Source organism: Delphinapterus leucas, chromosome 2, assembly GCF_059928025.1.
Source record: "Delphinapterus leucas isolate spDelLeu-1000000601 "Yukka" chromosome 2, BTC_Dleu_Yukka2, whole genome shotgun sequence".
NCBI lineage: Eukaryota > Metazoa > Chordata > Mammalia > Artiodactyla > Monodontidae > Delphinapterus > Delphinapterus leucas.
Window position 1 is genome coordinate 141,611,769 of NC_143130.1, and position 5,684 is coordinate 141,617,452.

The 5,684-nt window shown below is 43.8% G+C and overlaps 1 pseudogene; it reads right to left on the reverse strand.

The window, feature by feature from the left end:
• Nucleotides 1-560: 560 nt before the first annotated feature.
• On the reverse strand, nt 561-3,721 carry LOC111173091 (putative E3 ubiquitin-protein ligase TRIML2 pseudogene; annotated as a pseudogene).
• Nucleotides 3,722-5,684: the final 1,963 nt, after the last annotated feature.

Genomic DNA, 5,684 nt, shown 5'->3' on the forward strand with positions numbered 1-5,684 from the left:
CCCTGGTGGCACAGTGGTTGAGAGGTCGCCTGCCAATGCAGGGGACACGGGTTTGTGCCCCAGTCCGGGAAGATCCCACATGCCGCGGAGCGGCTGGGCCCGTGAGCCATGGCCACTGAGCCTGCGCGTCCGGAGCCTGTGCTCCGCAACGGGAGAGGCCACAACAGTGAGAGGCCCGTGTACCGCAAAAAAAAAAAAAAAAAAGCATTATAAGAGTACAACCTATATAGGTATTTAATTACTGTTGCTAGATCTCTCTCTATATTCCACGAATACCTCAGACCCTTAAGAATTGATTTAAATGAAAAAAAAATTTTGAAAGCGGATTGATTAAAGAATGTTTTGGTGGAATAATTGGAAAGAATAGAAGAATAAACCATAGAACATCTGACTTAGGGAGGCTTTAAAATACCCTCTAGTAGAAGAAGTAAAGTGACACAGTTACCTGAAGACAATAGTAGAGATCATTTGGAAACGCCAGGCTTGATAGACTGACCTCCATGTTCCCATGGGTCTTATTCTTTCTATAATTCTAAAGTGGCTTTAAAATACAGGTAATCAACTGCTCAGAGGAGACATAATCACTTAGTGTCTATCGCTTCACAATTGTTTAGCTACAGGATTATCTCGTGTAGATTGGGATCTGTTTCTAAGAAATGGGAGCGCTAAATGAAGTGGGTCAAACATACCTCACTTCTCACAAGCTATAGCCTCTGGCAACATTATTTATCCTCTAAAATCAATATACTGTAGATATCTTTATCTTCCTGGTGTTCTCTAGGGCTCTTGGAATGGTGGGTTGGACCATATCTAGACTGCAGCTTCATCCATTCAACTGGAGATCACCCACTGGAGTTACTGGAAAATGTCCATTTTTACATTCAGCATGTTATCTCAACCATCAAAATAATCTGGAGTTGGTTTGTTTTTTGGAAAACTATTTGCTGCAAACCAAAAAACTGTCAGTCATAAAAAGGATGTTAACGATAGAGAGACCTCAGCAGTGTAAACAAAGCAAAAATATTGGCTGGCATCATACAACCTGTAGAAGGCGCAGTGGAAGGCCGGAGTTTGTTGGCTAATGGCTCTCAATCTACAGAGCAGCTCACCAACACCGAAACCATTGGCACCGTCTGGGGGTCTAAACAAGGAAAATCCATGGGGTCAAAAAGAGCAAGGACATACCTCAGAAATTCCAGCTCCTTTTGACAAGTATCCGATGCTGGGACTCAAAATTGACACCAAATTATTCGTTAAGGGCCCCCTACACACACCACCACCACCACCCTTGCAACACAATATTTTCTTCCCCGCCCCCTTGAATGTGAAGTTGAAACTAAGTGAATTCAGTGGCAATTGGAAACCCCAGCATTACAAAGCAGTGTATTTCATCATATACGGTTTAGTCTAATTCTGGATAAACCACGTCTCCCCACTTTTGTCTCCAGCTGAAGAGGCATCAGTGGCGCCTGCAGCCTCCTCTTCACAGCTGCTTCTCCACCGACGATTGCTGCTCAGACACAGGGCCCTTCTCCAGAAGTTGATGGTAGAATCGGGGAGCAGAGGGAACAGTCATCCACCCAAACACAAACTCCAAATATGAGAAAGCATCTGTTGTACAATTTTTTTTTCAAGTGCTAAAAATCTTTTATTGGATTACTTTGTAAAATAACTTATATAAAGTCATGCTTGTAACGTTCTTGCCTCTTGTGGTCTTAGATTTCACACCAAAGAAGATTGAGGGCTAAGAGTACCATTACAAGAAGAAACACGAGGGAGGCAGATGCTCAGAGAGTCGGAATTCATGCCTCCATCTGAGATACAAAGAGAAAATATAGGCCTGAGAGCTCCTTGGAAGGCGAGATAAGAGAAATTATAGATGAGGGATCTCTTTGTCACATCATAGAAGGCTATCTGCCCATATTCATCGTCCAGGAAAACTCCAACTCTGTGCATTTGCTCTCTCCAGGAAACCCTTTTTAAAGGGGGAAAGGCCCAGAAAGTATAATCAGTTCCCATCATGGATCCTTGAATAAGACCTTATCTCCGGAAGCACTTCTGCTGGCAGAGCTTCCGTGTGCGCCCAGCTGCCGCTGTGTTGCCTCTCCCACACCCACCCCCCAGGAGGTGCCACCCCGAGGTGAAGCTCTCCACACCCAACGTGGTGGCACTCAAGTCAAATCTCTCTGGGTGACCGGCTACATCCTGCTGCACATCTCTGAGTCTCACACTTCTCAGATCCTCAGATAAGACCAGACAGGGATGAGCTGTTTTAGGGTCCAAAGTTACAGGGCTTTGCAGCACTTTTAGCATTTTGCTCATTCCTGTTATTTGGCGTAAACTCAGGTCTGTGATTCGGGCGGGCTCTAGACACTGAAGCAGTAGTGACTCACTCCTTTCCAAAGAATACCTTGCATTCTGGAGCGACGCTGAGGCAGATTGCCCACATTTCTTCTCTAGCTCTGCAGTGATTTTTGGAGGCTGCAGATCTGTTCAGAGAGCCTGACTTCACTCTCCCTCAGTTTACTCATGTTCTCTCTCCCCAAACAGTTCCGCCTCTGTAGTATTTCGTGGAACTTCTCCTTCAACTTTGTGGCAAACTCCATCAGTTTGTTCTGATTGGCTTCTCTCAGGTTCAGGTTGAATCTGCAACCTTGCAGGCTCTGGAAGTTCACTTTGTTTTCTTCAATCATCAGTCAGAACCTTATCCTATATTCAGACTCAATCATCACTTTAAAATTCTGCTCTTCTTCCTGCATCATCACCATTCTTCCTTGCTCATCAGCCAATATGCTTTTAGTTACTTCAAGTTCCTCCTTCAATGTGTTCAATATCTCCTGGAATAACTTCCTATAATTCTCAGCAGCTTCTTGTACTCCATACACCACGTGATTCTTGTGCTCCTGGGACTTGAAGTACTTGTCACAAATCGTGATTTGGTCATCATGGCAGAACAGCTGTGGTGGATCCAGATGTATCTCACAGCAGACATCTTCTGGGATTTCTTGCTCTAACTGGGAGCAGAGCCTTTTGGACATGCCGGCAGGTGGCCCTCGTTGAAGACTGGGGTGTTTCTATTGTGGAATACACCTCCCCATACTCTGAAAAGGAAAAGAGTGGCAGTGTTCTGGTGCAGACACACTTGTTAACCTCAGTCCGCAGTCAAGCATCACCAGGTCAGCGCATCCTGGACTCCTCAAATCCAGCAAATCTTCGGCAGCCACGTGTTGAGCTCTCAGCAGTCAACATAGTTGGCCAGGACCCTCCTCTTGGAATGGTTTCTTCTCTTTGCAATCAAGATCATGTAAATGACGACCCTCCTACGTTACTCGTCTGTTTCCCAGCATTCTTTTTCGACTTGGAATCCTCTTGAACCTCTAAGTTTTGGGGTGCTTCCAGGGTCAGTTCTGGTCCCTTACCTTATGCTAGTTCCAATGTCTCCCTAGGTAATCACATTTACTTCCCTGTTGTGTAATTTTGAAGGTAGGATGTTGACACAACAATTGTGAGGACCATGAGGAAAAGGTATTGAGGTTATCATTCCATCCAGTAATTGCTATATTTGGTATTTACCCAAATGAGTTGAAAACTTATGTCCACACAAAACCCTGTACATAGATGTTTACAGCAGGTTTATTCATAATTGCCAGAACTTGGAAGCAATCAAGATGCCCTTCAGTAAGTGAACGGTTAAGTAAACTGTAGCACATCCAGACCATGGAATATTATTGAGTGCTAAAAGGGAATGAGCTCTCAAGCCATGAAGACACAGAGGAAACTTAAATGCATATTTCTAAGTGAAAGAAGCCAGCCTGAAAAGATTATATACGATAGGATTCCAACTATATGACATTCTGGAAAAGGCAAAACTATGGAGACAGTAAATAGATCAGTGATTGTCAGGGGATACTAAGGCAGGAGGGATGAATAAGTGGAGCACAGAAGATTTCTAGGACAGTGAAACTATTTTGTAAGATACTACAATGTTGGATATATGACATTATACATTTGTCAGAACCCATAGAATGTACGACACAAAGAGCGAGCCCTAATGTGAACTATGGACTCTGGATGACATATCAGTGTAGGCTCGTCAGTTGTAATAAACGTACCCTCTTCTGTGGGATGTTGATGGTGGGGAAAGGCATGCAAGTGTGGACAGGGGGTATCTGGAAACTCTCCACACTTTCCACTCAATTTTGCTATGATCCTAACACTGCTCTAAAAATTAAGGTGTATTTCTTTTACATCTAGCACACTAAAAAGAAAAAGATACAGAGGAAACAGAGTAAAAGTGAGTCTTTTAAACATTTGATTTAAATACCTGGGTTTGGCTACTGAGAGCTGTAATCACAAAGGATGCTTTATTTTCGATATGTCTTTATTGATGCAGCCCCATCCTCAACAGACCACTTTCCTCAGTATTAGAACCCGACTCGTGCCTTCCCCAGTATCAGAACCTAGCCATGTCAAGCCGTTTCCTGCTTGGTCTGCCCATGTGGCCTCAGGAGGAGGCCCTGAAGTGGGGAGGTAGGAAGACCACGCCTTCCCCAGCGCCCGTTTCACATGCACCCACAGACTCAGGATCTGGTCTGGATGGCCTGTGTGAACTTGCCCTGAATTCCTGCAGGAGGAAGCTGCTGCAGCTGAAGACGAACTTCCACCCAAGACTGGATAATCACTACGGATTAGACAGTCATTGCTCTATTAGGTGTGAGTGATCACTGAGGCCAGTCTAAACCCCGAGGAAGTATCTGGCTGAGAATGGCCTGGACGAATGGAAGTACACACAGCTCCACTCCCCTTTCCCTACTTTACCAGCCTGATAATGACACACAGAAAAGAGACACAGCATATACTCAGGTTTAACAGCAAGAGTGAGCTAAGGCTAATCATTTTGTGATAAGAACTGACTAATTTATTTCTTTGAGAAGTTCGAAGTACAGACTTGAAGCCTACTGTTCATACACAGAGTCATTATTAAAGCATCCCTTTCCCCAACATTGCAATCCCACCTCCAAAACCACAGATTCTTTTCTCCTCAATCTCTCAGGCCTGGTGTCTTTGATACTTCTTCATTCTGCTGCCTGGAATAAAGGTCCTGGTAACAAACAGTGCAGACAAGCAAGGATGCCTTTTAAGAGTACGGTGGACAAGAGCGACCCCTGCTGGATGAATGAGGACAAACTAGCACAGCACAGGACTAACACGGGAAAACAGAAGAAAAATATTTTGAAGTGGTGCTTTTGGAGGAGGAGAAGAAAATGTTTTGCTTAATAATTTTTTAAAACTTTATTGGATTGAAAAACAAACCTGAAAGAGTTATTCTTTTTTAGGTTTCTAGAAACAGACTTGGTTGAGTGTTTGCCACTTCTACAGCACGTTGTTACTTTAAGTGATTTTTTAAGAGCTCCGACTATTCGGCACTGGTTCTAAAAGCAGCTTAATAGCTGAACTGTTTCTTTTCTATCTAATTGCCTGCCAGGAGTCCAAGTAATTTGTGCACAGACAGGAATGTATCTACTTCGTGATCAGGAGTAATTCTGATAAACCTGAAAGCATACGGTGGACTTCAAGACTGAGTTTTCAGAACTGCCTGGGGAAAGGGATGTTTGAGATAGGTCAACAGGGTCAGAAACATTCAAATAAAACTTGACACATTTTGCCAAACTTTTTCCTTTGGC